The sequence below is a fragment of the Pinus tabuliformis genome, chromosome 8 (genome assembly GCF_031772625.1).
Source record: "Pinus tabuliformis cultivar Carrire ecotype Pingquan chromosome 8, CPIR1, whole genome shotgun sequence".
Lineage (NCBI taxonomy): Eukaryota > Viridiplantae > Streptophyta > Pinopsida > Pinales > Pinaceae > Pinus > Pinus tabuliformis.
This window is the reverse complement of record NC_142294.1, coordinates 1,736,992,691-1,737,004,396: the sequence shown is the minus strand read 5'-3', so window position 1 is coordinate 1,737,004,396 and position 11,706 is coordinate 1,736,992,691. Positions and strand designations below refer to the sequence as shown.

The window sequence follows — 11,706 nt, the reverse complement described above, 5'->3', positions numbered from 1 at the left end:
CCATTGACTAATAATGAGCTATAATTTAATTAAATAGGAATACCCAAGTCAACAGTTCACCCATGTCAAGTACTCATAATGCCTTACATTATTGAATCAAAATTGTCATTACGTCACCTTGACCTCTTTTTCTTTAGGCAAAATCTAGGGAGAGAGACCGGTGTGTATACCTATGCTAAACCAAAAAAATTGTTTGTCGCAAATTTGAACCTTGATTTCACCAACAAGGAGAGAATTTGAAGCTTGAGTTTCACCGCCACGAGATTAAAAGAAAACAAGAGCTTCTTTACAAATACAATATTAGTCAACGCATAGATAAATTCTAACATGGGAACATGAATGGTTTGGCTCTATTCCCCATTCATGAATGCGACTACTGCTTGCTCATATGTGCCAAAGACTCATATTCTCCACCCAAAACCATTCATATCAAGCCCCCATTCCTCGAAGGATACAATGGTATAACCATTAGAATTCAAGTCCAATTTCGCAGCCAGTGTGAGAATTTAATATTCCCGTTGGAACATGTTTTATCTTGATTCACATAAAATTTTGTTGCCTCGTGCATTTGACCATTTTCATGCAGAGACGAAGCACTAGAAAACACTGACACATTTTTATGCAGAGACAAAGCACTAGAAAAGGCTAATGTTGTTGGCATGGGTTGAAGAACAACCACTCCATTGATTCAAAAGCTTCCTTTTCCTCCCAGATAAACGACTGTCATTTTCTTATGCTTTTACTATGTCACTAGTAGCCTTCTCATTCAAAATGGTTGAAGAGTCCTTGGTCCTAGAAAAAAGAGAAGAAATATTTTCTTCTCCTGACAATTCTTGCAACCTCGTATCTTGATTGATTTCTTCCTACTAAAACTGCACTATTGTATACCATATGCATATCTTGACACTGTTTTGCGGGAATCTTCATTGAACTCTCATTCGAAGCGAGGGAACTATATCTAGACCAATCTGCAGCCTAGAATTATTGACAGAAAATTTGAAATTCTAGAAATAGACCAGATATTATTTTAGTCAAAGTAAAGAAAGTCAAATTAGAAAATGTAGATGTAAAAACATTCACTTTTCAGTCTTGAGGCCTTCTCAAAAAAATTTGAACAAGTAACTTCCAATCCAATTGACCCCAAGTTGTAACTTGAGAGAGTTTCCCCGCTTTCTCTAGAACTGACTGCAAAGGATTTCTTTGTGCTCCCATACGAAGTTGCAAGTGTCTATGAACTTGCTCAAAAGAGAGGCACGCAATCAACATGACATTTTAAATTCAGACTTCTCTATGGCATAGTAGAGTCACATACAAAGAATGGAAGCCAAGATGGGAATTATGGGAATTATAGCCCTTAGCTCTAGTGGTTTTCATGACCTTCTCTGTACGTCCATTTGCATCCACAGGGACTATATGATCCGCAAAGTGCTAAAATACAAGGAAAAAAAAAATGTGTTACCTAGATATACCTTCTCTTCTTGCATCATTAGTCTTAGAAAAAAACATCATTTCGAGGGGCTAAAATGGTCTAGGGACCTAAGGACCGTAAACCAGAGGCATAGTCTCTAACAGAAATAAACCACAGCACATAGTTGTGACTCTCCTCAGTCCCGACAGAATTGAAAACCATTTTTTACAAAAACACCTTGGAGACGTTGTCAAATCCTAACGGTGTTGTTTAAACGGACCTGCTTTTGTAACCTGGGAATTTCAAGGCTTCATCCTTATCTGGGCAGTGGTGTTATCTGTTTATCAAACTAGTTATGTCGAATATAAAAATATGTATCCCAAAATCTGATTGGTTACAATACCTAGGTAGATTTGACATGACACAATGCAAACATTCTTTCTAAATGGAAGGACACTTCTTTACCAACGAAAAAATGTATGAAGACAAATTGCAGAAACCTTTTTTCGAAATTCCACCATCGCTTATATGGAATAGGATGTACATAATCCATTTGTTAATAGTTTCTTTCACCCTATAAAGTGACGTTTTCTTAGTTTGCGTATTCTTCTATCTCCTTTGCGCTTACATGTCAATAATATACGTTTGTGATGAATATTTATGTTAACGCTGCAAACTTCTGTCATACCGTGATCATTGACATTGACAACAGTGCTCATATAAATGTCCTAAGTTGCCAGTGCTAAGTTGCCAGTGCAGACTTGAAGGAGAATGCGGGTGCGTAATAACCATTGAGTGAGTGTCTAATAAGCAGTAAGTAAATTTTCGAACCCTTGGCTTCAAAAACTCAAACTTGAGAACTTTCTGTTATCTGTTGGTCAACCATTTTACAGTGATTCTACAGACATAGATTAATAGTAAGCTATGATTAAATAGGGAAGAACCTGCCCATGTTAAGTACTCACAATGCCTTCCATTATCGAATTAGTATTTTCATTAGCTTACTTCAACCTCTTTCTTTTTGGATAAAGACTAGGGAGATAGACCTGTGTGTATGCCCGTGCTAAACCAGAATATTTGTTTAAGGGGAATTTGAATATTGAGTTTCACCAACACAAGATTTAAAAAACATACATGAGATTCTTTACAAATGCAATGTCAGTTAGTAGCTACATAGATTTTGTCATGCTAACATGAATGAATTTTTTTGGAAGATGGAGCAAACCAAACTTCTGAGGCATGCAATGTAATTTATATGAGCTTTTCAATGTTAAAAGTAGTCTTGACCCAATTTAGTCGTACAAAGAAAATTCAAAGACAAATAATTTCCAGAGTATATAGTTGTATATATTTACATCATCATACACCTATAGAATGTTGCCTATCCTATTGGTACGCTAGAAAAGGACTTGATCGTGGTTGAATCTTAAGGGGGAAAAAAGATAACATCTCTCATCTCCCAGCGATGTACAAAGCCATAATGCAATGGCCATTGGCTTTGAATCTCATTCATGAATGCAATTACAACTTTCTCATATGTGCCAAATTCTAAGGTACATTGATATACAATGCTCATCTGATTCACCCAAAACCACTCACGTCAAGCTCCCTTTCCATGGTGGATATAGTGGTATAACCATTGGAATTCCAGTCCAATTCCGCTGCCATTTTGAGAATTCATTAATTCTTGTTTGAGCATTTTTTTAGCTCGATTCATATAATATTTTCATGCGGAAATAGAGCACTAGAAAAGGTTCATTATATTCGGGCAAAGATAGAGCAGTAGAGAAGGCTGCTTATTTTTATGCGGAGATAGAGCACTAGGAAAGGTTGATTAGTTTTATGGAGAGATAGAGCACTAGAAAACGCTAATGTCGTTACCATGGGTTGAACAGAAAGCATGCCATTCCTTCACAAGCTTCCTTTTTCTTCAGACAAAGGATTGCCATTTTCTTCTGCGTGTACTATGCCACTAGTAGACGATTCGTGCAAAATAATTGAAGAGTCCTTGGTCCCAGAGAAAGAGAAAGAAGAAGAGATATTTTCTTCCCCTGCCAATTCTTGCAGCCTCATATGCTTTCTTATTTCTTCCTGCGAAAACTGCACCATTGAATCATATGCATACCTTGACTGTTTTCCACCACCAACCTGCAAATTTTCTGTAGTTGAACTCTCAATGTTCAAAGTGAGGAAGGTGTATGCAGACGAGTCTGTAGTATAGCCCAATTGATGGGAAATTTCAGATTCTGGAAATACACAAAATATTTTAGGCATAGTAAAAAAACAAAAAAAAAATAGACCTAAAACATTCGCTTTTCACTTTTGATGTGAAATCAGAATTTCTCGAACAGGTAGCTACCAATCCAATTGACTCCAAGTTGTAACTTGCTAGAGTTTCCCTTGCGTTAACTCTTGAACTGACCACAAGTACTCTTATGTTACCTCACTACAAGTTTGCAAGTGTCTTTGGACCTGTTCAAAAGGGAGGCACACAATCAATGTGACATTTTAAGTTCAGACTTGTCTATAGCATAGTAGAGTCGTGTGCAATGAATGGAAGCCGAGAAAGAGCCTATATCCCTTACCTCCAACGGTTCATACAACCTTCTCTGCACCTCCATCTGCATCCACAGGGACCCTAAGATCTCCAATGTGCCGCTATACAAGAAAATAATGCTAGTTAGATCTTCCTTCTCTTGTTGCATCATTACTATTGAAAAATAAACCGTAGGCACAATGTTCATATAAATGTCATAAGTTGCCAATGCAGACTTAAAGGAGAATGCGGGTGCCTAATAAACATTCACTGGTTCTCAAGCCTCGTTTTGGTACGCCGGGGCTTCGTGCTGCAGATCCAGGGCGGTTCTTAAAAGGTCAAAGCCAGAAAACAAGTATGGGGTGGAGTAGGGATTCGGGTTTGCGGGGGAGTAGGGATATGGGCTATGAGGTCTCTATACCTTCGGCAACGCAACAAATATTACCAAGGAACCAGAACAAGGCAGACATAGCAGAACTGAAACATATCTTTGTTAGATCAACAGACGGAAGGCATTTTTGTGTGCAGATCTGGGCATGGATGACTGTCTTGAATTTAAAAAAAGAGATACAGGTCAGACTGGGCTTTCCAGCTACGGCACAAAACCTATTATTTTCTGGGTTATGCATGCAAGATCATCACACCCTCCAGCACTACAGGGTTGAAAAAGATTCTACTGTTATTCTCAATCTCCGGCTGCGAGGTGGATCAAAGGGATCTACATCAAAACCTACAGGATCCTACAGAGATGCAGCAAAGGGGATAGGAACTCAAAAGGGGAAAGAACATGCAAATGCAAACACCCCTCCAGGGCAGTATATCGTAGATGAAGCACCAGAAAGCCCATCCATTCTGTTGGATATCCCAGAGGTAAAGGGCATTTTCACAGATCTACAAAAAAATGCAATCATTTGTAGATTTAACGGCTTCTGGCCTAGATCGGATGCTTTGTACCAATGGATACACATGACATGGACAAAAAACTGCCGGATTCAGCTATGCTCGAAAGGTTTCTTCATAGTAGTCTTTCGAGCCGAAGAGGAAAGGGATAAAGCCCTCACCGAAGGACCATGGTTCTGGGGCAGCGCGGGATTATTTGTTACACCCTGGTTCCCGGAGTTTGATCCAAACTCCATGGTGGTATCAAAAATGCCGGTATGGGTAAGGCTACATAATCTTTCGATGCATTTTTGGCATTTTTCTTCCCTAGCAGCCATAGGAAATACTCTCGAAAGAATGTTAAAAATAGACACAGAGAGACATCTAAAAGGGATCTTTACATTTGCTAGAATTTGCGTCGAGGTAGATCTCAGCCAGGGATTACCAGAAAGCATCATCCTGAACTTCAACAATACTCAATGGAAACAATCTCTGGACTATGAGAACACAGCATTCAGATGCAGGGGATGTCAACAAACAGGTCATTTGTTCAATACATGCAAAAGCCAAAACAAGAACAAGCCACAACAAAGGAAGCACAAAGGATGGCAGAACATAGACAATGTCATAAAGAAGAAAACAGAGGAAAAGAAAGTCCCCACAGTACCAGAAGATGCAGAAACAGAAGAAGAGGAGGACCATACAATCATAGAGGAGGTGGATCTAGAGACCCAAAAGGAAACTACAGTAGACAACAAGGAACTACAGTCAGATACTTTCCAGGCAGAGACTCAGCAACAGATGACAAGCATGGATCCAAGCATGGGAGGCATCAAACGGCAGCATCATTCAGATACATCCGATTCAGATAAAGAAACTGGACAACAAAACGAAACAACCCAGTTAGTCATTGTATCAACCGAGCCCATAGTGGGAGAGTGGCGCAAGGTTGAAAAGAAAAAGGGGCGAAAAACCTGAGCCGAAAGCCAGGTTTTTCCCCTTTTTTCGTTTTTTTTTCTCTTCTCCTTCATATTCTTTGTGCACGTTAGTTCACTAACGATGCGAGCCCTTGTGGCAACATATCTGTTTCAGGCAGTGTTTTTAGCTGCCGGATGTTAACTCATCTTTTGTAGCTCTTTTATTTTTATAATAGAAAAGCGCGGTTTTTTTCCTGGGAAAAAAAGCATGGAGTAAATTTTTGAACCCTTAGCTTTACAAACTCAAAATTGAGAACTTTTTGTTACCTGTTGGTCAACTATTTTATAATGACTCTGCAGAAGCATATTAATAATAAGCTATGATTAAATAGGAAACAATACACCCACGTTAAGTACTCACAATGCCTTACATTATCGAATCCATATTTTCATTAGGTCACTTCAACCTCTTTCTTTCTAGGTAAAGGCTAGGGAGAGAGACTGGTGTGTATGTTCATGCTAAACAAAAATATTTGTTTCACGAGAATTTGAATATTGAGTTTCAGCAACACAAGATTCAAAAAAAAGTACGGGGGGTTCTTTACAAATACAATATTAGTTAGTAAATACATAAATTCTGTCATGCTAACATGAATATTTTTTTGGAAGATAGATCAAACCAAACCTCTTAGGCATGCATTGTAATTTATATGAAATTTTCAATGTTAAAAGTAATCTTGACCCAACTCAGTCGTACAAAGAACAATCGGAGACACAGAATTTCCAGAGTATATAGTTGTATAATGGCATTATTTACATCATCGTACATTCTATAGAATGGTTCCAATCTTATTGCTACACTAGAAAAGGACTCGATCAGGGTTGAAACTTAAGGGGAAAAGAAGAAAGGATCTCTCATCTCCCAGCAACGTATAAAGCCATAATGCAATGGCTACTGGCTATGAATCACGTTCATGAACGCAGTTACTGGTTGCTCATACGTGCCAAAAAACTAAGCCACATTGAGATACAATGCTCATTTTCTCAATCCAAAACCATTCACATCAACCTCCCTTTCCTGGGGGGATATGGTGGTATAACCATTGGAATTCAAGTCCAGCTGCCATTTCAAAAATTTATTATTCCCATTGGAACATGTTTTATATTTATTCCTATTAAATTGTGTTTGTCTCATTTATTTGACTATTTTCATGCAGAGATAAAACACTAGAAAAAGCTAAATGTTTTTATGCAGAGATAGAGCACAGGAAATGGCTGATTACTTTTATGCAGAGATAGAGCACTAGAAAAGGTTGATTACTTTTATGCAGAGATAAAGCATTAGAAAAGGCTGATTACTTTTATGCAGAGATAGAGCACCAAAAAAGGGGCGGATTACTTTTATGCAGAGATAGAGCACCAGAAAAGACGTTGATTACTTTTATGTAGAGATAGAGCACCAGAAAAAAGGCTGATTACTTTTATGCAGAGATAGAGCACCAGAAAAGGCTGATTACTTTATGCAAAGATAGAGCACCAGAAAAGCATAATGTTGTTTCCAGGGTTTGAAAAACAAACACACCATTCATTCCCACACTTCCCCTTTTGTCATTTCCATTTTCTTCGGATCGTACTATGTAGCTAGTAGACTTCTCTTGCAAAACAACTGAAGAGTCCTTGGTCCTAGAGAAAGGAGAAGGAATATTTTCTTCTCCTGCCAATTTTTGCAGCCCCATATCTTGTCTTATTTCTTCTGGATGAAACTGCACTACCTTATCATATGCATGCATCGATTGTTTTCTACCACCAACCTGCAAATTATATGCAGGATCTTCTCTGAACTCTCATTGGAAGTGAGGTGGCCACATGGCTAGACTTATTAACGGGAAATTTCATATTCTGGAAATAGCCAAGATATTTTAGGCATATCAGATAAAATCAAATAAAAAAATGTAGACTTAAAACATTCGCTTTTAACTATTGAGGCCAACGAATCCGATTGACCCCCACTTTGTAACGTGCTAGAGTTTCCCTTGCTTTCTGTTGAACTAGCTGCAAGCACTTTCTCTGTTACTTCCCTACAAACTTGGAAGTGTCTTTGGACCTGCTGAAAAGAGAGGCACAAAATCATGCGACATTTTAAGTTCAGATTTCTATATGGCATAGCAGCGTCATGTACAATGAATGGAGGCCACGAAAAGAACTATAGCCCATACCTCTAGCGGTGTTGTGCCTCCATCTGCATCCACAAGGACCCCATGATCTGCAGTGTGCTTAGATACACGAAAAGAATGTTAGCTAGATCTCCCTTCTCTTATTACCTCATTAGTCTTGAAAAATAAGCAATCATTTGGAGAGGATAAAATGGTCCATGGACCATAAAACAGATCGGCAGTCCCAAATAGAAATAAACCAAAGCACACAGTCTCGACTCACCTCAGTCCTAACAGAATTGAAATCCGTTTTTCACAAAAACACCATAGAAACTTTGTCAAGAATCCGATGGTGTTTTGTAAATTGATATGCTCTGTAAACTATGCATTTCAGAGTTTCCTCCTTGTCTGGGAATGGCGTTATCTGTTTATCAACCCCTTCCATCCAACTTACGAGATGTCACTGGATCACGACAGGCAATATACTCATTGTACTTGATATCTCTGGACTCAAATGTTTTGCTGTCTTTTGAAGCCTAATTTGCCCCAACTATATAATGGGCTCCAAAATCTAAAGGAAATAAATGAAGAAGAAACTATCGGAATTAAGGAATTGCAGCCCAAATTGACATTGCTCAATCTAGGACCTTTAGATGGCGGAGACCAAGTATTCTAACATCTACCCAAGAGGTAGAAAAGAGCGCAGAGCCCAATGACTCCAAGGATCCATGGTATACGTTTCCTCTTGGGTTCTAACTGGTATAATTTAAGAGGGCCACTATACTACTTCCCTGCTCTTCCTTCCTACAAATATTCAACATAAATACCTTGAAATAAATACCCATAAAAACCTTCGGAAATTGGGAAATGGAAATTCGAGTTGGCCACAATTCCTGGCCTAGGTTGTAACGTGCTACAGTTTCCCTTGCGTACAACTACTCTTATGTTACCTCCATGCGAGTTTGCAAGTGTCTTTGGAACCGCTCAAAAGAGAGGCACATAATCAATGTGACATTGTAAGTTCGGACTTGTCTATAGCATAGCAGAGTCATGTGCAACGAATGGAAGCCGAGAAAGGAACTATAGCCCTTACCTCTAGCGGCTCGTACAGCGTTCTCTGTACCTCCATATGCATCCACAGGGACCCTATGATCTGCAATGGGCTGCGATACAAGAAAAGAATGTTAGCTAGATCTTCCTACTCTTGTTGCATCCTTATTATTGAAAAATAAACCATCATTTGGAGAGAGTTAAATGGTCGATGGACCATAAACCATAGGCATAGTCTCTAACACAAATAAACAAAAGCATATAGTGTTGAGTCTCCTCGGTCCTAACGGAATTGAAATCCCTTTTTCACAAAAATACCACCGATACTTTGTTAAACTCTGATGTTGTTTCTTAAACTTATATGCTCTGTAACCTGGGCATTTCAAAGCTTCCTCCTTGTCTGGGCAATGGCTTTATCTATTGAACTTACGAGATCTCACTGGATCGTTATAGGGAGTATACTCACTCTACTTGATACCACGAGACTCAAACGATCCACTGCCTTTTGAATTCTCATTCTCCCCAACTGCATAATGAGCTTCAGAATCTAAGGAAACAAATGAAGAAGACATGATGAGAGTTAAAAGAATTAATGCAACCCACATTGGCCTTGCTCAATCCAGAAGCTTGAGACGGTGGAGGAGACCAAGTATTTTAAAATCCACCCAAGAGGTAGAAAAGGGCACAGAGCGCAATGACTCCAAGGATCCAAGTTACACGTTTCTTCTTGTGGTTTAGCTGGTATAATTTAAGAGGGCCACTATACTCCTTCCCCACTCTTCCTTCCCGCGAAAACAACCAAATATTCAACATAAAGACCTTGAAATAAATACCCATAAAATTCTATGGATTCCTGAATATGTTAGTCCACTGCTTCAACAACTAAAGATGTTGGGGTTATCCTGTTAATGGCAAATCGAGGATACAATGGCCTATCGATAAAGATATAAACTCTAGTTTTTTCAAAAAAAATGGAATCAAGCTACACAGTGCGCTCTAAACGACGATACCCACCCACAGAACCTTGGTATAGAAAGCTTCATACATTGAGGCGAACCAGAAACATCATGCTACATAATAGAACAAACCTTATTCCTGAATATGTTAGTCCACTCCTTCAACAACTAAAGATATTGGGGTTATCCTGTTAATGGCAAACCGAGGATACAATGGCCTATCGATAAAGATATAAACTCTAGTTTTCTGAAATAAAAATGGAATCAAGCTACACAGTGCGCTCTAAACGACGATACCCACCCACAGAACCTTGGTATAGAAAGCTTCATACATTGAGTTGAACCAGAAACATCATGCTACAGAATAAAACAAACCTTTCAATTTTCCAAATGATGAATCCATGACCATCACAAAATTCTAAAACAAAAATACACGTATTAAAGCAAGAGCATATACAATAATGAGCTCACTGTGTGTGTGTATACATATATATATAGATATAGATACCCACAAGACACGTTTTCAAAATACTCGCACCTAAAAATATCACTATCTGTAAGGCCGAGTCTTGTCCCCAAATGCCTCAAAGGGCCAAATATTCTATCAGAGTCCTCTCTTTGGCTTGAGTGTGCAGAGTTTGTAATTCATAACAAAACACCATGTTTAAAGTGGTGTTTCTTAATCAATTTATATAGAACTATAGTACATCATCGATCAAATTTAGAAATGGACATTCGATCTAGCCACAATTCCTGCCACCACTTGAGATACCGCTGAAACCATGGTGTACATCTTAGTGTGTGGACGTAAGCTACCAACACTAAAAAACAAGTTTTGCTGAACCTACTCCTTCTTGTTCCTTAACTCCATCATCCCCTCGCGTTGCGGACACCGGATCATCTGTTTCAGAAATCCCCTTTCCAATTTTCGTGTTAGTTCGAGTTGTAGCTATGGGGTGGCCAAAGAACCAGTGAAGAGGAATGAGACAATATGTACGGAAGTCGGGAGGTACAACGGAATTTTGAAATGGGTGCTCGGGAGGTAAAATGAAATTTTGAAATGGGTGCTCGGGGAGTAGGTACATGCAGGTGACATGTACCAATGTCAATGTCAACCTCATAGCTCTAGCGGAGGTGCAAATGGGTAGGTTAGAGCTACGGAGTCCTAGAAATGTTTATTATGATTATCCATAAACTTAAATTGGTAGAAGATGCTGGAAAAGGGCCAATGGCAAACGGTGAAATCACTATTCTTATGTAGGTTAAGGATGGTCCAAATGTAAAATTACTTGATTTTTTTTTTTTTTTTTCAAAATGATTTCGATGTTACTTTTTTCCCATTTGGCACTTCTTTTCCGTGTAGGATGAAAATTATCTAACGCCATTTATTTTTAAGTCAAGCTTTAGGTAGAAAGTGAGATACTCGGACATGGTTTCTCCATGCGCTTAAGGATCTCTAAAGCGACACAAAACATTGATTTTTTCTTAAATGCCCTTGAACTATTCCCTTTGTGGATTTTCGCTTCTCTAGATTTAGGTGACAGTGAGATTCTCCAAGTCATTTTGGATGACCTATATAATATGCATGTTTTCTCTGCTTGGAGCTTTGTCTTATCGATCTTCCTCTCGAGGCTTCTTTCTATCATTCCTCGAGTTCCCATGGCGGGAGAGAATCATTTTATTTCTATCCAGGATGATATCATGTCATTGAAACTCTCATAGTAATTACTATTTTTATTTGGAACTTCTTCTATGCTCGACTCTTTGTCTCATTCTTCTTACTCACAAGACTTCCCTTTATGGTTCG

The 11,706-nt window shown here is 38.7% G+C and overlaps 1 long non-coding RNA gene across 1 annotated transcript; it reads right to left on the bottom strand.

Moving 5' to 3' along the window:
* Nucleotides 1-3,413: 3,413 nt before the first annotated feature.
* Nucleotides 3,414-4,109, bottom strand: LOC149243044 (uncharacterized). The gene is made up of 3 exons (XR_016245766.1): nucleotides 3,994-4,109; nucleotides 3,768-3,880; nucleotides 3,414-3,654 (listed from the first exon to the last, which is right to left on the bottom strand). It is a non-coding gene; the product is annotated as an uncharacterized LOC149243044 (long non-coding RNA).
* Nucleotides 4,110-11,706: the final 7,597 nt, after the last annotated feature.